This window comes from Cryptomeria japonica, chromosome 1 (assembly GCF_030272615.1).
Source record: "Cryptomeria japonica chromosome 1, Sugi_1.0, whole genome shotgun sequence".
NCBI lineage: Eukaryota > Viridiplantae > Streptophyta > Pinopsida > Cupressales > Cupressaceae > Cryptomeria > Cryptomeria japonica.
The window spans coordinates 551518707-551544477 of NC_081405.1; positions in this window are offsets into that span (position 1 = coordinate 551518707).

The following is a 25771-nucleotide window of genomic DNA, read 5'->3' on the forward strand; positions in this document are numbered from 1 at the left end:
TCCCCTTGAACACTTTCTACCATAGCTTAAAATTTCACTTGAATTCCTCACTGATATCGAGTTCAACTTGGATTAAGTTCCCTCCCATTTCTACCACCATGAGCTTTGTAATAGAAACGAACTAGGTGAAACTAAAACTAGCTATTTGGGCACCACAACACTTATGAGGAGAAATGGCACTACTTTTGAAAAAGGACATCTATTAATCTAGCAAGAACTGACTAGCCAAAAGAGTGGCTAGGATAGAAAAGGATATTTTTGAATTATACCTTATAATTAAACTTTATGTCTTTGTAGATTGCCACATGAACAAACTTTATTAGATCATAGCTATTATTCCAAATTTTTAAATTCTCAAAAAATGGACCTAAAGATGCCAACTTGTTTGTAACTTTGTTTGCCTCCCTCCTCATATGAGTGAGGTCGACATGGCTAATACCTCGAATGAGGGACTTACACATGGCCACCAAGCCTTCACATTTCCATTCCAGGGTAGATTCATTTTTTATCGAAAGGGATTTTATTTCTTGAGTCACTTTTGATTATAACTTGGTTGTACTTTCTTTCATTAATTATGATCAAACCATAATAAATGGAAGACACCTCTGCAAAACTTGAGGTTTGCATTCCCAAGTTGGCCATGTAAGCCAACACGATGTTGCCTTAGTGGTCGTGAACAACACCATTCCCACCCACCCAACCTAGATTCCCTTTGGACAAGTTTTCAAAGTTTAACTTAAATCATCTAAACTTGGGAGGGAGCATTTAATTGATTTTTTTAACCCAACGGGTGGGTCTATGAATCTAGTTGGAGAGTCATATAAACCATAAATTTTAAGAACTTGCTAATCTAGATTGGAGGGGAGATTGGTGTGTTTTCTCTTTTCAAGGTGGCTCATGTTCTCCTTGACATTAGAAATAATGGTAGTGACAAGAACCTCCCATCAACTCTTCCTATCCTTGAAAATTGTATAATTTATTTCTTTCCATAGACACTGCCCCAAACAGAAAAAAGCCTGAAACAATAACCATTTAATGAGGGGATGAATTGAAGAGGGATACCAAGTAGAAACACAATCCTTCATCTCTCCAGGCCAAATCCAATTAATAAGAAATAGATTGATGATCCTTTGTCTAATATTCCAATAGAAATCACAATGAAACACGATGTGATTGTTGCTTTCTTCTTCCTTCTCACACCAAAAACATCTATTGATAAATTGGAAGTCATGATTTCTGAGATTATCAATAGTTAGAATCCTATTGTGGCATGCAATGCACCAAAAGAAGCATACCTTAGGTATCATACTAGTTTTTAAATTCAACCAATTATATTATGGTGGGAGAGAAGGAGAAGTTGATTCAAAACTTAAGAAAACCAAATACTTCCCATCTTTGGAAGGGGTCCAAATCACTCTATCACCAGCCTCCTATCTTAAAAAACTTGAAATTATTGATTCTCTTGAGGAGCTCTCAAAGTCATTGTTCTCGGTGGAGGGTTGAAGTCAGGAAGATTTAAATTCCTTATGGGAGGGGAGGATCCACGAATCCAATAATCACACACTAGGACACATAATCTTGTCATACAAAAACCCTCAATAGCATAATAGATCGGGTGGAATTCCGATGAGAGATAGGAAACCCAAGTGTACTTCTAGAATATCATTATAAAACCATTATTAGCTTTCCACTAAATTACTTTCAAAAGGATGTCTTTGGTTTTTCTCAAATTGTTCTAGATATGAGATCCCCTTAAAAGTTATATTGAGAATAGAAAGGAATAATTGTACCTCCTATGAAGGTACTTTAACTTCATAACAATAGACCAATCACCAGCTATATAAATAAGCCTCCAACCAATTTTAGCCATTAGGGTGATATTCAATCTTGAATACTAAGTCCACTAGATCTCGTATTATGACATATATTTTCCCAATCAATGAGGTAAATTATATTCTTTTTCTCAACACTCGACCAAAGGAATCTTCTCTAGAATTTAGTCCAATTTCTTAGCCCAATACATGGGTTTATGGGACAGAGATAAGATATAAATAGAAAATCTTTGAAGGGAAGTTTTTAGGATTTGAAGCTTGCCTATATTACTAAGAAGAGAACCTTTACCTTTTGTCATATTTCGCTCAATTCTTTCAAGAAGGTCAGACTAGACTGAGTCTGACACCTTCCCAACAGTTAAGGGAAAACCTAAATAAGATGCCTGGGAAGAAGCCAATTTGACAGTTCAAAATTGTAGCAATGTGAAATTGAATTTCTTTGGGGACATTCATAAAAACTAAAGCACTTTTATCTAGATTGATTTTTTTCCTTGAGCCTCTAGCATAGTCTGAGAGTAAGGAGAACCATCATTTCACCTCCACCTTCGCAACTTCACCAAGTAAAAGTGTATCATAATCAAGTTGTTAGTGGGAAATGATAAAGAGACCTGAGGTCTTAGTACCTTTGAGATTACACTAGAGAACGATCTTGTGAATGTTGCAACCAAGAACATCAACCATCAAAATTAATAGATACAATGAGATAGGATCACCTTGGTTGAGTCCACCTAATGAGGAGAAAAATTAATTAGGAGAACCATTCAGCGTCAAAAAAATATAAAGGAGTATTAAAAAAGGATTCAATTAACTTCAATAATTTCAATTTGAAACCAAATTTACTTAATAATATGAAGAGAAAAGACCATGAAACCATGTCATAGGCCTTGGAGATATCCAACTTCAACAATATACCCTCCTCCCTTATTATTATTTTCCATCGAATAAAGTTTCATGAACCACTAGTGCTACATCAAAAATTTGATGGTTGGGCACAAATCCCTTATAGTTCCCATTGATGAGTTTACCTAGAAAGGGCTTTATGTGGTTGACCAGAATTTTAGAAAATATTTTGTATAGAGTGTTATATAGGCTTATGGGTTTGAACTCAAACATACAGTTGGCACCTAGTTTCTTGAGGATCAAAATAATAAAATTTTTATGGATCTTTTTGATAAATCTATTTAAAGACAATAACTCTCACTACCAATATGACGTTCGAACTCACTATATCCCAGTATTCTTGAAGGAGGAAAAGGAGAAAACCATCAAGACCTCGAGACTCGAAAGGTCCAAAGAAAACTTGCAACCTCCTTGACTTCAACAAAAACCCTCCTCTCTAAAAGGCACAAGTCTACCTAATTAAAAACAATAGAAATAGCCTGAATCAATCTTTCTAAAGTTTCCATGTTGACCGGTTCTTGGGGAATCTAAAGATTGAGCAAGGAGTTAAAATGAGAGACCGCTTCTTGGCTAATGTCCTCAAGCGTAGAGAGAAGGACACCATTAGCTCCATATAACTCCTAAATCTTATGCCCTTTTTTGTCTTCTTGCTGACTGATGGAAAAATTTAGTATTCATGTCACCTTCCTTAACTCACTGGACCCTTGATCTCTGTTTCCATTACAATTTTTTTTTTAACAAGTAGGTTGTGAAGATTTGTAACAAGGGTCTTATCTTTATCCAATCTGTTTGGGGAGGCACTTAGAGCCTCAATCTCTTTCTGAATCAAATTTGTCAGAAACTTCAAGTCCCTTTTCAACTCAAAAATGTTCCCAAATAAATATTTAATCCAAGATCATAAACTGTTGTTGAGGAGAATCAATTTGTGGGATACTTTAAACATAGCAGTATCTTGAACATCAATACTCAACCATTGGGCCAAAAGATATCTAAATCTAGGAAAGTGTGTCCACATAATCTTAAAGAAAAATGAAGCTTAGATGGTGACCACTAGCAGGTGGATGTGGGCGGGAAGAAAATTTGAAAACCTATACCACAATAGGTTCCACAGTAGATTCCAAAATAGTAATAAGAGGTTGAACAAGTTAGGAAATGACTTTAGTGGTGGGTATAGAGGTCAACAGGTCAGGTATTATCAAAATGCCTGTCAAAATTTCTTCATACCTCAAAATCGACCATCCAAAAAGTTATCCAAATAAAAACAACCAATGTTTGATATTTGTGAGGGTTCTGGAACAAAACATCCCCAAGAGCTAGATACTAATAAGGTTTTCTGGAAAATTTGTGGAAAGATTCAGAAGTAGATCTCTAAAACAAGAGTGTGCATGAGGGTCTCTCAAATGGGGAGTCTCCATCTTTCCTATCTTGGCTAAACACAATCTCCTTGCACAAGCCCTTTCCATCTTGGCCAAATTCTATACCTCTGCATAGGCCCTCTTTTCTATCAATCCAAAATTATTTACCCATTAATGAGGGAGGGAGCTCTTGACTAATTAATAGTGGAGCACCCTTCAAGCCAAAACCCCCTTTGCAGACACAGCGATAAGAAGATAGTAAAAACTTCAATTGACCCCTTGGTACATACCTTAAAGTTTAGTGAAGGAAACAGATAAAAAAAAGGAATGACTCAGGGCAAGGATGCCATGAATATAGATAATCCTACTCGAAGAGATTCAAGAATGGTCACCCTACCTGAGCACTTCCTTCTTCCGCAAATTTCACATCTCTTTCATAAAGCCCTCATTGGAAAGTTCTAGAAATTCTCGCCTTCTCCTCTTGATTTACTTGCATGTGTTAAAAGGAACTAGAAATGGATTAAAGATATCTTTTATATTGATAATGGATCTAATTTTTTACTGCAATTTTTTAGTCTAAAGACAACAGAGATGTGGTTCATAAACATAAAGGCTAGTTCTATAAGGGTTTCAAGCTCTTCACAATCTCATGGATTCCAAATTTTAAGCATGGAAAGGATATTTATCAAGTTTCTCCTTTTTGGATTACATTTCCCTCTTTAACCTTTGAATATAGATATCTAAAAATTGTAGAGCTCTTTGCGAACCAGTTGGGTATTTTTGTCAAACTCAATCTAGTTTCCTTCAAATTGACTCACCTTCAAATTCGAGTTTGTTTGCTTCTTGATCTTTCAAAACCACCCCCAAATACTATGTCTACTACCTCAAAATTTGGTACCTAGAAGCAAACCATTATTGATAATTATGAAATAGTTGATCGTCACTTAGAATTCTTGGGTCATTTTAATTCACAATGTCAAGGTGCTCATTGTTCAACTCTTAGGGTTTGTGATGGTGACTAGATAGTGATCCCTTAATTTGCTCATTTATCGATACTTCACACAAAGAAAGTGATCCAAATCTTGAAATACAAGATGAAGTGCATATTTGTGAAGATTTATCCTTAGATCCAAGTCTTTGTAAGAGTACTATCATTGACAATCCTCATCAAGAAATATTTACAATGATGAATGTCGTACATGTAAAATTCATCTTAAAAACATGTAATCAATTAGAAGCAAGGGAAATCATGAATCCCTCCTAACCAAAGAATTTAACAAATAAGACAATGGAATAACACAATCAAGCAAATAGGAATTAAAATAATCAAATCAAATCAAAACTCCCTATCCCAAGATCGTGTATGGCTTCCATTGCTCTTCTTCTCTTCATGGTATGATGCAAGCTCTCAGATATTGCACTGGTAACCTACAAGTGACACAAAGATTCGAAGTTCGTGATTATTTAAAATGGAGATTGGATGCTCAATTTATAGAAAATTGGAGAAGATTGATTGAAAGGTGGAACAGATTGATGAAGAGGTGGAACTCGGGTGAGCTCACATGAAAATTGATAGTTGAACTATTGATTGTAGGAGTGAAACTCAATAGATTGAATAGATTAAATGAGTTAACTGAATGAGAAAAAGTTGATTGAAGGAAGAAAAAGAATGATTGGTGGAAATAAAGAAGATGACACAAAAAGCTTAATTTAGAAAAAGCTAACTAAAAGATGGAAATAGAGATTGGAGAGATAAATGATTTAATTAATTAATTTAGCATGTGCTTGCATTTAGATTTAGATTTTTAATTTAATCTTTGCATGATATTTATTCAAATAATTGAATTTATTCTAAATTCAATTTAGTATTTGAATATATTTAGAACTTGACTTTGATTTTCAATTTGGTTTTTGAAATCATGCACATGTATTTGAATTTGGAAGAAAGTAGAAGAATATGAAATTAAATGAAATTAGAATTTGGGGATTTGGAAATGGAAGAATTAATTAGTTAAGAAAAGGGTTGAATGATTAGATGATTAAAGATAGAAATTGAGAATTAATTTATTTAAATAATAAAGATTATTTAAATTGGGGAATTAATCAGAATTAATTAAATAATAAATATTTAATTAATATTTAGAAAATGATTAAAATGATTAAATGATGATAGAATAAGAAATAGAATAATTAGTAAGATTATGAGGAAATATGAAATTAGAAGAATATGATTAATTAAATTAATTAAAGAATTAAAGAATTATTTAACTAACTAGAGGATAATTAGTACATGATCAATGAGACATTTTTAGGTGTCTACATTTGTCCCTCTTTGAGACAAAGTCGAAATGACATTGTTTCAAAGAAAACAAAAAATTATGCCCCAATATGCCCCGGTGACACTTAGGGTGTAAATATGCCCCTTTGAGAGATTGTTTGTGCGTTAAAGACATGAATGATCTCTCGAAAAAAAGAAGAATGTGAGATGCAAGAATAGTTAGTTGGTTAGAGATAGAGATAGATGATGTGAATATGATATTGAGATAGAATATGAGAGAATGAACCTTAGAATGAAATAGAATAATGTTAAATGATAGAAAATGTTTTTGAAAGAGATGATGAGAAAAGAATCAACAAACTAGCAATAAACATATGAGATGAAAATGAAAATGAAATTGAATGAGTCATGAACCTGTGTCATTAATTATTGTGCAATATATATTCATCACTGAGCCTTATTATTGAACAAATGAGCTTAGCACATCAGGGTATAAGGAACCAAGATGTAAATATATCTCATTGTAGAAACAAACATGTAGCAGACAAGGAGCAAACAAAGAAAAAGATAACGCCCATCATAGCTCCTCTAGTCACTTGTAGACATCCTTGAGTAGCATAGGAATAATATATGTCGCCAAATAATAAAAGATAAAGACTGACCCAAACAAAATTCAGTAGTTATACTAACCTTGTGCCTTCATTCTTAGTTGCTTGATGTGATGGTTGATAATGTCTGATCTCACAAAGTTGCGGACCCCATTTAAGACTAACATGTTTGATTTTGAGTGTATCCTCTTCTGTTTAAGACAAGATAATGATCACTTTGATATGGATATGATACAACTGATAAGACAGTTTGATCAGTTGATTGCAGATGTTTGATTGGATAGTCGTATCCTTTGTTGACTTCGTGTGAAGTGTTTGCTAGATATCTGCTAGGGTATTTGTTTCTCACAAGACATTTTATTGTAAGTTTTTTGATTGATTGATTTTTGAATTTTAGTTCTTTTCCAAGAGCTTTTTCTGATGTTTTTGGATTATGTGGATCAATATTTGAATGTTTTTGGATTGATTTTTTAGGACATTTTTCAGATTTTTTTATATTTTTTATTTTTGAAGGATTGTTTTACAGATGTTTTTGGATTTTGTGTTTTTCCAAAGTTTTTGAATTTTGTGTTTTTCAATGTTTTTGTATTTTGAGTTTTTCAATGTTTTTGGATTTTTTCATGACTTTATCTAATTTTTTGGATTTTTTTAGGACTTTATATGATTTTTGGGTTTTTTCAGGACTTTATATGATTTTTGGGTTTTTTCAGGACTTTATATGATTTTCGGGTTTTTTCAGTTATGCCCCCAATGTGCAGACCTATATGACATAATGATCTGTAGAATGTATGTGGAGACAAATGAATTTTTGACATGACCTACATGAATGCAACATGCAGGATGAAGATGCATTTCCTATTTGAACAAGGTTAACTATGTTTGTTTGTGCATTTGTAATACACCAATTGAAATGGAGGTGCAAATCATTTCATAGATAAGAGTTCAATCGATCTCTAAGGTCCCTGGGATCATTCATCTCAACACACTTAGTGACTAGGATTTACAAATGGAGACGTGGAAAAATTCCCCATTAGTTCTTGAAACTTTGATCTTCTTTTGCCCATGTGTGTGCAGATGAATTAATTCCTTCTCTTGTGTTCACTAAAGATCCTTAGCATCCTATATGACTAGCTACATGGATTATTCTAACTTCAAAAGCATCCCGAATAGAGCCTCGCTGCTAGCAAGCCTTGAGAGCTCTAACGAGATTATAGACAGTAATTTCTCAAATATTGCTCCATTGCCAGTAGGCATTCATAGCCCTGATGGAGTTACTTGCATGTTCCCATAGTCAATATTTTTATCGCATTTGTATACATGATATTTCAGTTATATATCATTGCTCTTTTGCCTTGAGATGGATATTTGGCATAGCTCTTTTTCTTTTTATTTTCTTGCCTTGACTTGTAAGTAATGAAACCTACTTGGGTGTGACAATTACAGTGGCACTGAAGCAGAATTTTAGATTTTTCACTTAGTCATATGATCAACTAGGTGTCTAGAATGAATTAGAGATCTTCTTAATGTGTGAGATATAGCAATTGATAGATTTTGGGTTAACAAGTCTCAAATAGTGAAATCACTACCCAACCATAAGTAAAGCATCAGCATAGGGTAATGTTGAAAATGAATGACCTTAGGAACTCAAAGACTTCATGTTCGAATATCTAAGAAAGGAGATGACCCTTGCTTCTCTTGGATGCAAACAGATGATAAACTTGGATAGTTGTCTTATTTTATTGATGTTGCTATATGAAAAATGCAGAAACCTTTGAGAATGCAATGCATTTAAAAAAGAAACTATATGTAATGCAGATGTTTTTAAATAATATGATATGCAATGCGGAAAATAAAACCTAAACTATACAGCCCTTAGGTATAATATCGCTTGAGGTGCATGTTGTTCATAGGGTCAGAGAGTGGATCTCCCTCCATGGTAGCCAAATTATATGCTTCATTTCCTATGACCCTTGTTATAATGAAAGGACCTAGCTAGTTAGGTTTGAATTTCCCCGGCCTTTCTCATTCCACTAGGTTCCTTTGATTCTCTTTAAGTACTAGATCTCCCACTTGAAAAGTTCATGGGCAGACCCATATATTATAACTTCGTCTCAGACTGTTTTGATATCCTTGTAGATGCTTAAACATTGTTTGTATTTTTTCATCAAGGGTTTTGAGTTCTTGTAACCTTGCTACCCTGTAGTCTTCCTCTGAAATGATGTTTTGTAAGGAGACTCTTAGAGATGGTATTTCTATTTCAATGGGGAGTATCACTTATGTACCATAGACCAAGGAATATGGTGTTGCTCATGTAGGTGTGCATACTCCTGTTCTGTAGGCCCAAAGAGTGGGATTTAACTGGAGATGCCAGTCTCATCCTGTGTCAGTGACTACTTTCTTAAGAATTTTCAATATTGTTTTATTTGTAGCCTCTGCTTGTCCATTACTTTGTGGATAATATGGCATGGCAAATCTCTGTTTTATGTGGAATTTGTCACACAACTCTTTCACTTCCTATTTTTTAAATGGACGCATGTTATCTGTAACAAAGCACATTAGAACTTTGTATCTACACATAATGTAGTTGAGCATGAATTTTGCTATCTACTTTCTAGTGGTGTATGTTAGAGGAATTATTTCAACCCTTTTGGTAAAGTATTCAATAGTTGTCAAGATGAACTTGTGCCCATTGGAAGAAGTAGGGTTGATTTTACCTACTAGATCTAATCCCCATTGTGAAAATGGCTATGGTGATGTGATGGGTTGAAGATCTTGTGCTAGTGCATGAATAAGGTCTCCATGCATTTGGCATTGTTTACACTTCTGTATATACTTGTAAGCATCCTTTTCCATGGTTGGCCAGTAATAACCTGTTCTCAACAATTTCTTTGACAATGGAGGACCGCTTTGGTGAGCCCCACATATTCCATCATGGACTTCTTTTAAAGCAAGGTGTGCCTCATTCTCATCCAGGCATCGAAGAAGAGTTCCATCGAAACCTTTTCTATACAAAGTATTAGCTATAATGGTGTACCTAGATGCCTGATGAATAAATGTCTTCTTTTGATTCTTGGACAGATCTGGTGACATGTATTGGGTATGTAAATAAGTATATATTTCATTGTACCAAGGTGATTCTGGACCCATGATTGCACATATATATTCTGATAGGGGAGTCTCATATGCAGGTAGCATCAACTATTCTATGATAAACTCAAACTGAGTTTCATTAGTAGGCATATTCAGAAGAGATCCTATGGTTGCCATTGCATCTGCTGCCTTGTTTTATATTCTTGGGATTTGTTCGAAGTTAATTTTGTTGAAGTGCTCCTTGTAATATTTGACCAAATTCTTATAAGGCATGAGTTTGTCATCCTTCATGTTGTAATCATCATTGACCTGGTTTACAATCAACTGTGAATCACCATAGACCTATAACTCTTGTATTTTCCATTGTACAGCTATACGAAGCCCTATGAGGAGAGCTTCACATTCAGCCATATTGTTGGTGCATTGGAAATTGATCCTAAATGACTTAGGTATAATGTCCCCTTGAGGAGTAATGAAGAGAATCCCTACTCCAGATCTATGACTTGTATATGACCCATCAAAGTATAACTTCCACATTACTAAGGCACTTAATGTAAACACGAATTCGTCCGGAAAGTCTATCAGCAATGGGTGATTGTCATGTATAGGAGCCTCTGCTAATTGATCTGCTATAATTTGTCCTTTGATGGCTTTTATGTCTATGTATTCTATATCAAACTCGCTCAAGATCATAACCCACTTAGGCAATCGTACGGTCAATGTTTCTCTGCTCAATAGGTACTTGAATGGGTCAAAGCATGCAATGAGTTGTACCTTATGACTCAACATGTAATGTCTGAGCTTTTGGGATGCATAGATTACTGCTAAGCATGCTCACTCTATGGGGGTATAATTAAGCTCATAGCCGATCAGAGTCCTACTTATAATAAATGGCTCTTTCTTTTCCATTTTTGTCATGTTGTGCCAATAGAGCTCCTAGAGCTGAGTTCGTTGCTGATATGTATAACAATAGAGGTTGTCCTAGAGTAGGAGATATTAACACTGGTGTGTTCAAAAGATAATCTTTTAGAGCTTGGAAAGCTTCCTGGCATTGTTCTGTCCATTTAAAAGTAACTCCTTTCCTGAGTAAATGCTGGAATGGGTGACACTTATCTGCCAACTGTGCTATGAATCTCCTTATGGATTGCAATCTTCCTTGTAACCCTCTGAGTTGTTTAAGTGTTGATGGAGGTTGCATATCAATGATTGCCTTGACCTTGGCAGGGTCTATTTCAATTCCTCTGTTTGATACTATAAACCCTTATAGTTTACCTATTGGTACGCCAAACACACACTTCTTCGGGTTTAATCTGACATTATATTGTTCCAACCGATCAAATATATGTGTAAGAACTGCAAGGTGACTTTCTCTTGTTTGTGATTTAGCCAATATATCATCCACATAATCTTCCATTATGTTATGGATCATATCATGAAACAATATTGTCATGGCTCTTTGGTATGTTGCTCTGACATTTTTGAGACCAAATGGCATCAAACTCCAACATTATGTTCCCCATGGGCATGTAAAGGTCATTTTATGTTGATCTTCTAGTGCAATTCTAATCTGGTTGTATCCTGAAAAACCATCCATTAAGGATAACATCTCATTTCCAACTGTTAGGTCAACTATCATGTCGATATTAGGTAGCGGGAAGTCATCCTTAGGACAAGCTTTATTTAGATCCCAAATATTAGTATAGATTGTTATGCCTCCTGTGGGCTTGGTCACAGGTACCGGGTTGGATATCCATTCTGTGTAGTCAATAGGTTTAATAAAACCTACATCCAGCAACTTTTGTAGTTCTATTTTAACCAGTATGTGATACTTGGATGAATTTTTCTCATTTTTTTCTTGTAAGGTTTAACTCCCGGTATCAAAGGTAAGTGATGCAACACTAATTCAGAGTCTAAACCTGTCATGTATGAATAGGACCAAGCAAAGTTGATAGGTTTTTTATTGAAAAAATGGATGAATCTGTCTTTTTCTTCCTTGCTTAGTGATTTTTCCAAATGGATGTTATGTACAACCTCCCCTTCTGCTATGTTTACTTCTTCTATTTCCTCTGTAAGTAATGCTGACCTTTCTCTTTCCATAGGAAGATTACCCAAGTCACTCCTGTCATTATGGGTAGTTTGATCCTTATCTTCTGTTGTAGAAGTACTTTCTTCTCCAAAGTATGTCCTTCTATTCAGGTCTATAACAACCCTTCTTTATGATCACCTTGTGGAAATCCCTCTCTGACTCCTAGAAATTCTAAAATTGCGTTGTCGTTTTCAAACCAATCCAGTGTTGGTTTTCCTTCCTGCCCCCAATCAATCAAGTGTAAATGCACTAGGGGTACATCATTACTCCCTTCTTTAGTAGACTCTGATACCATGAAGACTTGATTGTTTGACTGACTTTGTGTATCTTCATCTTGTATAAGCCTTATTTGATTTCTTAATATTACACTTTCTGGTGGGCTAGAATCATGGAGTGATCAAAATTCGTAGTCATGAGATTCTATCTCACTTTCAATATATGTTTCATCATATGAGCTATCATCACTTATTTCTTCTTGTTCTTGTCCCTAATTCTATTGTAGATTGACTGGTCTTCTTTGGACATTAGTTACCCTTCTTAAGCCTGGTATAAGCCTTTGCAATCTTTCTTCATCTGTTTCATTAGGTTGAGCTTGAGTTGCTTCTCGTGGTAGAAGTAGTGACAATAACCATGGGTGGGATTCGGGTGGTGGTGGCAAACCTGCATTTGTTGCCACATTAGCCTGTACTGTTGTGTCAATAACTGCATCATTTTGTAACTCAGTGGTAGGTTCTTGCAAGCGTTGTCTCATGTCTTCTCCATCTGATTTTGCACTAGGTGATGTAGGTACCTGATTACTTGTTTGAGATGAAGATGGAAGCGCTTGTGTGGATAAATTCCTTTGTGATATGTAATCTGATGGTTTGCTTGGTCGATTTAGTATATCAAGAGTATGTTGTCTTTCTTCGGTGATATGTTGTACATGCTTGTATCCCAATCCTTGATTCCCTGGATTATCATTAGGAATAACAGGTTCCAGTCTTCCTTGTTTATGTAACCCAAGGCCTGTGGTACCATCATATCAATGTCTTTGGAGTATTTTGAATCCATTTCCATACTGATCTATGTGTATTCTAGGTATTGTCATGTGATCTTCTTCTCTATATATCCAATGGTTAACATCTTCATTCAGGGATTCTTCTTGTAAGTCACCCCATCTAATGAAAGAGCATGAGTCTGTGTATCTGACAATTTCTTTTCCTTTTCTCGCTTTTGCACTGTAGTGTGAGGTTTCCCAAAGGACTTAGGAGAAAGAGACAATTGTTTCCCACTTAACATATTTTCAATAGAGTACTCTCCACAACCTATATCTTTTATTTGTAAGGAGGATGTTGTAAGCATTTCCTTTTTTGTTTATGTGATCTTTAATGTTTCCAACTATGTAGTGAGAGGTGCATCCTAATTGATAGGTACCTGATTATCGACACTATCTTTCAGATAATTGCAATGTTGGAATGGATTTGGATCACCCTTTATGGTGATTTCAATACCATTGTATGGGAATTTGACACATTGATGGAACATGGATGGTACTGCTTGCATGGTGTGGATCCATGGGTGGCCCAATAACATGTTATATCCCAGCTCTCTGTCCAAGACTTGAAAAGTGACCTCTGTCATTATTGGTCCTATTTGTATAGGTAATGTTACAATGCCTTTAGATGGGTGCTCTTCATCGTAAACCTTGATATTTATCCTCTTGGAAGAATCAATGTGAAGTACAGAATACCCTAGTTCTTTGACCAGTTTTAAAGTACAAATGTTGAGACCGGCTCCCCCATCTATGAGTACTCTTTTGTTTCTTCTCTTATGAATATAAGCTTCTAGATGTAGTGGGTCGTTATGAAGCAGTCTATCACTAGGAATATCTTGTTCTGTGAATGCAATACGTGTGTCTTGTGTCAGATTTCCCACCATAGATTAGAAGGCATTTTCATCTATATATATGTTCACTATCGAATCTTGAAGTGCTTTGTCCAATATAGCTCTATGAGTGGGCGAAATTCGCAATAGTTCGAATAATGATATCTGTGCAGGAGTTTTCTTAAGTTGGTCAACAACATTGTAAGTTCCTACTGCTGGTGGTTGATTTTGTGGTATTCCTTGTAAAGTTACCTTTGATCTGTAAGTAACTACTGCACAATCTCTATCTCTGGGAGTTATGGTGATCGTAGCGATTGTATCATTTGTATCATAGGCTGTTTTATCAAGATTTATGTTAAATCCCTCTTCATAGTCTTTATGGGTATGTTTGACATCCATGATATGTTCTATGATTTCATCTTCAAACCAACCTGAGTGAGATGGTTGATCATGCCCCCAGTCTCTGAGACAAATATTTCTATCATCATCGTACTTTGGTGCCTCTGATATCATGCAAATTTGGTTTTCCTCTGTGCGAGTGTCTTGATATTGGTTATCTTGATCAAGTGTTTCTTGTGAATCCTTGTTTGTTATATCTCCTGAGCCAATGGCATGAATAGTGTAGTCGTATGAGACCTTTGTTTAGTTAGTTGTATTGTCTTGGGTACCTGATGTGGTAGCTTTCCCTTTTTCATGCTTAACAAAAGGATCCTTAAAAATTGTATTATTTGTGTTTGTTGAGGTTTTATCAGTATCAATTGTGATGTCTCCTTGGTCTATCATATCTTGGACCAAGTTTTTCAATTTGTAGCAACTTGTTGTTTTGTGACTTTTAGTTCTATGACAATCGCAAAAATCATTATCATTCCACCATGTGGGTTTGAAAGGACCTGGTTCATACACTCTTACATCAGGTAAAGTGATCATGTTTGTTTGTATTAACTTTTTGAGTGCTGACTCAATAGGTTCTCCTAGAGGTGTGTAATTTCTTCTCAAAGTATTTACCCTAGGGTATCTTGTGTTCATGTTCTGTGTAGCATTTACATTTGTTGATTTTGTGTTATTCCCTATATGTGGATTTGTTGACTGAATCATTCCCAAAGATAAAATGGGTTGAGTTTTGTTTATTGTTCTGGCATCTACAATACCATCATTGGTCACATTTTTGTTTTTCGACCAAAACTTAGATTTGTCATTGTTGTTGGTATTGCCATACTTAATAAGACCTTGTTCTACTAGCCCCTTTTCACATTTGAGAGCCTTTTCCATGATTTGTTTGAATGTGGTTAAACATTGCATTTGTATTGGATATTTAATCTTAGGAATCAAATTTTATGTGAACATATCCACTTGCTCTGTTTCTGGGATAACTGTCTTGCACCTCCTATAGAGAGCCCTCCATCATTGTATGAAGGATGCAAATGTTTCATTCTCATATTATTTAGCGGCACACAAATCCATCAAAGTAACTGGGGTGTCAATGTTGTGCGAGAAGTTTGCAATAAATTCTTCAGCTAATTCTCCCCATGATGTGATGGTTGGTGGTAAATGTGAAAACCACTCTAGAGCCGGACCTCTCAGACTTTCAGGAAATAGTCTCATTAGTAAGTATCTTCTGAGGCAACCTCTATACATGCCATAAAAAATTCTCTGAAATGATCTCTAGGATCACCCTTCCCTTAATATCTATCAAATTTAGGCATTTCAAAATGTTGTGGGAAAGGCGGCATGTATAATGTGTGATCGAATGGATAAGGACATAAGTCTTGCATTGTGTAGCTCTTTTTATTGTTACCAATTTGCATGGTCGTCATTTGTTGTTGTAAATTTTGTATTTGTTGTGTCAGAATATCTGTTTGTGTCAAAGGTATACCATGTGTTTGTGTATGTCCTACAAAAGGATTCGTGGTTGCATAACTAGGAGGTTGTTGGAAGGTACCGAGATTATAACCTTGTGTGTTGTGCGTTCCACTAGGTACTGTGAAATAGCTGATATGCGAGCCCATGTTTGGTTGAGTTGTACTTGTTGTATTGGCAATACCTAGATTTGCATTTTGTTGACTATATGTGGATCCCATAGAATAGGAAACTGGAGGTTGGGTTGCACTTGTTGCTTGTGTTTGAATACGTGTTGAGACACTTGATATTATCGGTACGTTCTATGATGGTATACTAGCATTGATTGCCGAAGATGACACACTTGTTTGAAAGTTTGCATTTGTGTTGACATTTGTTTGGATAGGTACGTTTTGCAAAAAACTGGAGGTCGTTTCTTGTATTTGTGTCAAGGGTGGTGTTTGACTGTTATCTTGACCTAAAGTTCTTCCTGGTGGTAAAATTTTTGTGACGTCAAAATCCTCAGGTAGTTTTGCCCCATTTTGTATTAACAACAAAAGATACTTGTCTGTATCACTATGTATAAGTGCATCTAGGATCATGAGGACATGTGGGTCTTGCTGAGAAGACTCAATTTCTTCCTTTGTCAAATGCTATTGTAATTCATTTATGGTGGACATTGTCTATGTACCTGAGTGTTGACCTATTGACATGTCTAAATTCCAAGTAGGGTTTACAGACTGTGTGTTGTTCGGGTCCATTATTCCTTTCACTTTCTGCGACCTTGTGACGGGCATCTAAAATTTCTTATATGAGGGTGGTTCTATGCAAGATGATGACTTAACCCTAGACTATAGACGTAAATGCAAGGCTATACTAGACTCTCTATTGAGGATTTTGACGTGAGACCTTTTGAGCATTCCTAGATTTCTCTAATGCAAGTCTTTCCATTTGTTGACGAAGTTGTTTAGCTTCAATCTCTCTATCAATTATACGGGAAATCCTAGACTCAATGTTTATCTCGTGTATGACTCCTATATATTGAGGTGAGCTTCTTCTTAGATCCCAAGCTAAGTTAGCTAGACCATCAATGATTTCTCGTTGACCGCCATTTGGAACTAAATTAGGTTGCTTGAAGGGGAGCAAACCATCACCTGGGAGACCCATGAAGGCACATGCTATGAACCTATAACTGACAATGGACTTAGAGGTATATGAGGTCTAGATGAAGACATATATGATAATGTAGGACTATGTAACTAATATGGATGATAATGCAAAAGACTTAGGATGATAATGAGGGCGTGATTGGAACTATGCAAAAGACGTAGGATGATAATGAGGACGTAAGTGGGACTACGCAAAAGATGTAGGACGATAATGATGACATAAGTGGGACTATGTAAAAGACATAGGATGATAATGAGGATGTAAGTAGGACTATGTAAAAGACGTAGGACGATAATGAGGATGTAAGTGGGACTATGTAAAAGACGTAGGGTGATAATGAGGACGTAAGTGGGACTATGTAAAAGATGTAGGACGATAATGAGGACGTAAGTGGGACTATGTAAAAGACGTAGGGCGATAATGAGTATGTGATTAGGACTATGCAAAAGACTGCCTAGGGTCACAAGAATGTAAGGACTTTTGAGAATCGGTTTTAAAATGGACTTTGTTTTCTATAACTTCGTGTGTAGGATAATGTTTTGTAGTTTTCCAAATCTGAGAACAATTGTTGGTAGGTATGTATAGCTAACTGACTCAATTTTCATACAATCTCAGAAAATTCAAAGATACATGGGATAGGGCCTGAATTAGCCCAAGGGGCTGACTCAATACTGGTCTAGCACATCGATACATAAAAAAGAATGGAATGCAATCTTAGGCTAGATAGTGGACACCATTCAGTGAGGCCCTTATGAAATACCGAGACAAAATGAACAGATAAAGAGTCTAGTAGCACTGGCTCCACTCCACGGCACACACTTCTCGAGCATGTCAGTCTCTCTTACCTTGAAGATCCGAGGATCTTATAGCCGAGGGATTCATGTATCATAGTGTAAGGTACATGAAGGGTATCTATGGGGTACGATCCACACTCCCAGAACCACTGAATGTAGGATTTTTGGCAACTAAATTGGTTCTTAGTATTAGGTTTTGAGGGGTCCCGATCCAATGACGGATTCTTAGAGAAAGCCACTTAAGGCTTTAGTTGAGCTTATCGGTGTAGGGAAGGCCCCCAAATACATCAAATTCACTCAACACTCTAGCCGCCTAACCAGTATATTTATATAGCGGCTCAAAAAACCCGCTCGAGAGTACGCTGGGAGAGATGATATCCCCAATGCATCCCAATTCAAAGTACCTCTATGGGGTAATGAAATCCCTAGTCAAAGATACCCCTCACTACGTAGAATAAAATAAAATTTAGATGTTGTTGTCACCTCCCTTCTTTCTCCCAAGACCCCGAAGGCAGGTGGAAAGTCAATTAGTGCAACAGTAGGTCCACCCCAGACACAATAAAAAGTTCTTTACCTTAATAAAATGAAAAATGATTTAATCTAATGCAGCCTGATTCACGTTCATTTTATAGCCCAAATTTAGGTGTTAGATACGCATGTGCATGTCCATTTTAAACACCAAATCCAAGTATGAAGGCATACATGTCAATTTTAACCATTTTTTTATTTTAAGTACCAAAGACCAAGTGTGAGATGCATGCATGTCAATTTTAGCCCATGTTCTTGTTAAGCACCAACAACAAAGTGTGAGATTATCCATGCATGTCAATTTTAACTGTTGTTGATTTTAAGCACTAAAAATGAAGTGTGAAGTGTGCATGCAAAAATACTAATCTAATCCACCCTACAAATCCACCACAGGCTGTAAATAGAAGATTAGTAGTACAATCAAACTAACAGAAAACAAAAACTCAAAACTTGACAAAGGCGAATGCGTAATTTTACCTATGCGTTTGTGTGATACTTACAGACCGAATGTGTGAATCTAACAGAGTAAATGCGTAAATCTGATAGACCGAATGCGTGACGATATTTGGTCGATTGCATAGCACTAAAAGGTTGATTGCGTGACAGAAGGCAGACAACAACAAAAGTTAAAAACTAAAAAAAAAGAAAACTAAACCCGATCAAGAACCTGTGAAACCAATTGTGAAGCCCTAGCCAAATCCCTCATCATCCATTCAATATTGATTAGATCATATTTAACTCTATAAGAAAGAACTAGGCTATTATATCTATCTAAGGCTAGTTCTTCCAAATCCTATATCAATTTTTATGCCTGAAGAACCCTTTGATAGTGTTTGGCTTCTCTTCTTTGTTGTTTCATCCTTCTTACACTTGAAATCCTGAAATGTACTTTTCTTGCCATAAACTGTATTAATCAAATCATAAAATAAAAAGAAATTTGATCCCGGATTAACCAAATTTAAGACAGAATTAAACAAAATAGATAACAGACAGAAGAAAAAATTAAACAGCAAAGCTTCTTGTGAATGCGTGATCCAGAAAGGGCAATTGTGCGATCTGGACAGGGCGATTGCATGACCCCGAAGGGACAAATGTGTGATGTTGTCTATGCGATTGCGTGACGATGAATTCTTGATTGCGTGATGGAAAAATCTTTTCTCAAAATTCGTGCAACCTGCAAAAAAAATGAAAAGTATGCACAATTTGCAAAAATCACACAGAAAAATAATGAAGGTTAAATTGTTGTTGGTTCACGTCGGGTTCACCAAAATGTCGTACATGTAAAATTCATCTTAAAAACATTTAATCAATTAGAAGCAAGGGAAATCACGAATCCCTCCTAACCAAAGAATTTAACAAATAAGACAATGGAATAACACAATCAAGCAAATAGGAATTAAAATAATCAAATGAAATCAAAACTCCCTATCCCAAGATCGCGTATGGCTTCCATTGCTCTTCTCCTCTTCGTGGTATGATGGCTCTCAGATATTGCACTGGTAACCTGCAAGTGACACAAAGATTCGAAGTTCATGATTATTGAAAATAGAGATTGGATGCTCAATTTATAGAAAATTGGAGAAGATTGATTGAAATGTGGAACAGATTGATCAAGAGGTGGAACTCAGGTGAGCTCACATGAAAATTGATAGTTGAACTACTGATTGTAGGAGTGAAACTCAATAGATTGAATATATTAATTGAGTTAATTGATTGAGAAAAAGTTGATTGAAGGAAGAAAAAAGAATGATTGGTGGAAATAAATAAGATGACACAAAAAGCTTAATTTAGAAAAAGCTAACTGAAAGATGGAAATAGAGATTGGAGAGATAAATGATTTAATTAATTAATTTAGCATGTGCTTGCATTTAGATTTAGATTTTTAATTTATTCTTTGCATGATATTTATTCAAATAATTGAATTTATTTTAAATTCAATTTAGTATTTGAATATATTTAGAACTTGACTTTGATTTTCAATTTGGTTTTTGAAGTCATGCACATGTATTTGAATTTGGAAAAAATTAGAAGAATATGAAATTATAATTTGGGGATTTGAAAGTGGAAGAATTAATTAGTTAATTAAATAATTTAAAGAAACTATTTAATTATTTAGAAATGGAATTTAATTAAATAATAAAGATTATTTAAATTAAAGGATTAAATCATAATTAACTAAATAATAAATATTTAATTAATAGTTAGAAAAGGGTTGAATGACTAGATGATTAGAGATAGAAATTGAGAATTAATTTATTTAAATAATAAAGATTATTTAAATTGGGGAATTAATCAAAATTAATTAAATAATAAATATTTAATTAATATTTAGAAAATGATTAAAATGATTAAATGATGATAGAATAAGAAATAGAATAATTAGTAAGATTATGAGGAAATATGAAATTAGAAGAATATGATTAATTAAATTAATTAAAGAATTAAAGAATTAAAGAATTGTTTAACTAACTAGAGGAATAATTAGTACATGATCAATGAGACATTTTTAGGTGTCTACAATGAATACAAGGTATACTTTTCTTCAATGGCTCTACTACTTTTGTTGTGTAATTCAGAATATCAATAAACAACCCAAAAGAATTTCACACCCATCAAGTTACAGAATGGTAAGGATAACAAAATGCAATTTTCTATCCAAGGACTCAAACCATCAAAACCTTTTGGTTAAAAAAAATGGATCTACACCAAAGACTAAAATTGAGGGGAAAGTCTCCTTTGGATTATGGAATCACTTTGTCCTAATGGATAATTAAGAGATTCCTTCCATAATCTCAAGTATTTGGTTGATACACTTCCTCAATTTAAGTTATAGTCATGTTCACACTATAACAATTGTGCCATACTCAGTCAGACTTATGGGAACCTAAAAATCATGGCTGAGAGAATGTTGAGATCAGTAGCTTTTGATCTATTTGATGAAATTGTCGTGAAATGCTTTCTATAGAGCATGATGATTTTGGACTGGATGAAGTTTCAGCTCTCCTTCTTTCTCTCCTCAACCCAATAAACAAAGTGATGAGGTTATTCATGAAATTCTTTCCACAGAAATTGAGGGATATGGTCTGACAAAAGATCTTGATTTCTAACACAATATACCATTTTTCTCTCCTCAACCTATTAAACAGAATAAGAAAGTTGATTTTGAAGAAGTCCAGACTCGCCAACTTATCCTTGTTCTCAGAATTTGAAGAAGGAAAGTGAACCCTCCTCACTTTTTGATTTTGATTTTTTACAAAATTTATCTATCTCTCAAATTCTCATATCTCTTCAAGACTCTAAAAAAGCTCCTAAAAAGAGAGGCAAGAAATCAAAACAACACAAATTGCAGCAAGAAATAGATGCAGAAATGTAAACATTGGATGACACGTTTTCAATTAAAACTAGGTTGAGGGGGGCAAGTTGCTCTCCTCGACCATAGTGAAAGTCCTTTCCTAGAATGTCAAGGGTATTAATGCCCTTGAAAAAAGAGCCTATATCAAGCAACAAGTGGATTCTTGTAGGGTGGATATTGTACTCATGAAAGAGTCTAAATTATCTCAACAATGCTCAAATGCGCTAGATGGAAGTCATCTCATGTCTCGGCTCAAGGTGAATTGTGTGGTTTAATAACTTTATGGAACCCAAAATCACTTTTCATTTAAGTAATTAAAAGTGAACCTAATTGGCAGAAATTGAAGGTTCAAAGTTTTGATTTGCAGTTTGTCCTCTTCAACATATATGGTCCTACTGCCACAAGGGAAAAAACTCTTCTCTGGGAAGCTCTCACAAACATTATTCAAGGGCTCAATTTTGATAAAGTGATGTTGGTTGGAGACTCCAATGCCATTATATTTGATAATAAGAAGAGAGGAGGTATCTGTCCTCCACAAAAAATAATGGAATATTTTAGTGCATTTATATCAGATAATGCCTTACATGACATTGTACCAGGAAATGGAAATTTCACATGGACCAATAGAATAAAAGACTTCTTGCATATTGCAAAACATCTTGATAGATTTTTTCTTACATGTAGTAGGATTTCTTCCTCTTTACAACTCTCCTCGAAGATTTTGCCCCTCATTTCTTCTGATCATTATACAATCTCACTCAATATAATGCATGCAAATTAGATGGATAAATGTAGATCAAACTTAAAACTTGAAAAAATATGGTCTAGACATCCCCATTTTCTCCCCCTTCTTAGGCAATGGTGGACAAGTTTTCCTTTCAAGAGAGGCACTAGGATGTATTAATTCTACAACAAATTGCAATTTTTAAAGGTACAAATTGCATCTTGGAACATTCAGGTGTTCAAAAACATTTCTGTGCAAATGAAGGATATAGCAACTGAATTGGCACATATACACGAACAAACTATTCAACATTTCCTTGATGCTAACTCATATGAAAAGTAAAAAGAATTACAAATTATATGGGAAGAATTTGGTAAGACAAAGGAGATATACTGGCAATAGAAATCCAGCAAGCTTTGGCTTCGTGAAGGTGACTAGAAAAATAACTATTTTCATGTTTTTGCCCAGATTAAGAGGGTTGCTTAGATTATTTTATCAATTCAAGACTCAATCACAGGAAAGTAGATTACTAATGCTCAAGATTCAACAAGAAATGGTAAAAGAATTTACTAATCTATTAGCACCATTACAAGATTAGTGTCCTAATGATGCCCAAGCTGAACATGATCTACTAGCACTCATTCTTATAATAGTTACACAAGAGGACAATGATCTATTAATGAGGACATTTATATTAGAAGAGGTTAAGAAATTTATTTTTTCGCTTCCACTAGACAAAGCGTCGGGTCCTGATGAATTCACAACATTCTTTTTTCAAAAAAATTGGGGTTTTAGGATTTGATCTTTTGTTGGCTTTGTAATAGTCTTGAAATATTGAGACAATGTTAAGCCACCTCAACGCTACAAATATAGCTCTCATTCCCAATACTAAATGGCCAAGAAATTTTGCATAATATTGACATATATCATTGTGTAGCACAATGTATAAAATATTCTCAAAAGCCATTTATCGGAGACTACAAAGCATGATTTCTAAACTTATTTCTCCTAAGAAAGGTGGATTTGTACTAGGAAGAGAGACAACAGAAGGGGCCCTAATTTCTCATGAAGTATTACATTCCATAAAAGAGCACTTGTTTGGTAAAACTAGATATGATGAAGGCCTATGACAAGGTGAGCTGGGACTTTTTGATGAAAGTTTTGAAAAGATTAGGTTTCTCTAGAAATGGTGTAAGTGAGTTTTAGCATGTGTAAGTGGTCCCAAATTCTTAATTATTTTAAATGGCTCTCCAGTGGGCCTTTTTAACACAACTCAAGGTGTTAGGAAGGGAGATCCTCTTTCCCCTTTTCTCTTCATTATAATGACCAAGGCATTGAGTAAAGAAATCACTATAAAGAAAACTTAGGGATTATGGAAGGGGGTACAAATTCCTCACACTAACATTGCCATAGCCTATACAGTTTTTGTAGATGACCCTTTTATTTGGTAAAGCAATAATTCTATAAGTCAAACAGTTAAAGCAAGTGTTAGATTTGTACTCACGGGTCTCTGGACAAAAGATCAACCCTCAGAAATTGAAGGTATATATCTTTAATACAAAGCCGACACTTAGAAGGAAACTCATTTAGATCTTTGGGTTCCAACGTGTGGAACTACCTTGTACTTACTTAGGAATTCCCTTCTTCATGGAAAATAATAAGATTTTGTATTGGGCCAATGTAGTAGAAAGCTTAAAGGAGTGAATATCCTCTTAGAAAGCTAGGTGTTGTCATTCTCAAGTCATATTCTGCTAATCAAAATGGTACTTGTCGAGATTCCTAACTACTTTCTTGCAGTTCTTAAAGCTCCATTATCAATTGTTAAGTAGATTGAAAAGATTATTAAAAAAATTCTATGGAGAGAAAACATGAATGATTCCAAGAAAGTTCCACTAATTTCCTGACGAGGGTTGACAGTTGATAAGAGGACAGGGGGAGCTAGTTTGCATGATATTGCTTAATAGGAACTTAGCATTTGGTGGAAAGTTAGTATGGCATATGTATTCCAAACCAAATACTAACTAGTGTAAAATAGTGAAAGCGGAATATCTTGACATGATTGACTCCTCCAAAATATTTACAATTGCCAATCCTCCACAAGGGTCGACTATGTGAAACTTTATTGCAACATCAGGAGATATAATCACAACTTATATTACTTGGGAGGTTCATAATGGAGAAGTAAACTTTTGGACTGATTCTTGAAATAGTTTCAAGCCTCTTTCCCTAGTTAATGAGCTTCATTTAGTTATGTCATTGGTTTCATAAGCTTAGGGTGATAACCTACTTGACTATGTAAATGCAGTTGAAGTATCAACTGGTAAAGTAATTTGGAAAGATGTCTCCAACTTTCCAATTACAATGGCTCAAAATATGTTGTTGAGTCAAATCATGAAGGAGAGAGTTGTGTTCTTCAATAAAAGAAAAGATAACATCATTTGGGATCCCTCCAAGACAAGTAAATACTCAGTGAAAATGGAATATGAAGCAATTCAAAAAAGAGAATCCCAAGATGTCTCACAGAGAGCTTATTCTTTTTTTTTTGGAGTAGTATGATTCCTCCCAAGTCTGGGAGTTTCACTTGGTTGATTCGTAAAAATAAGGCCCTTACAAGTGAGAGACTTGCTAGGTTCAACATCATTGATCAATTTAATTGTGTCTTGTGTAAGATCACTATGGAAGATAATAACCATATTTTTCTTCAGTGTTCATTTGTCCAACAATGTTGCCAGTTTATGTTATCAAAACTTGGTTTATCTATGCCTCTGCCACTTATAGTATGGGATCTTTGTCAGCCTTGGTCACTGTTGTTTAAGAATTCTTTCTTTGCGAGGATATGGTATATTATACCGGCTGTGGTAATATGGTCTTTATGGTGGGAACACAACAAGCATATATTCAGGAAATTTTTAGCTTCAATTTAGAACGTCCAAACAAAAACTGAACAATTGGTTTTTAAAATTGTAATGGCACATGTCCAAAATACCAAAATATGCTCATCACTTTTTTCCTCTTGGGATAACCACATCCTTAAAACATGGCAAGACATTTCTCTACCATTAAAAGCTTCCTTAATGAAAATCCCTAGGGTAAAGGTCAATAGATGTGATGTCAAATGGCACGCCCTGAATTCACCATTTCTTAAATTGAATTTCGATGGTGCCTCTAGAGGCAATCTAGGTGCCTCAAGTGTGGGTGTATGTATAAGGGATTCAGTTGGAAATTTGATTGCTGCAAAATCCATTTCTCTAAGCCATGGAACTAATAGTATGATTGAGGTTTTGGCCCTTTTGCATGGCCTTGTCCTTGCAAATACTATAGGTGTCACATATCTTCATGTTGAGGTAGACTCTTT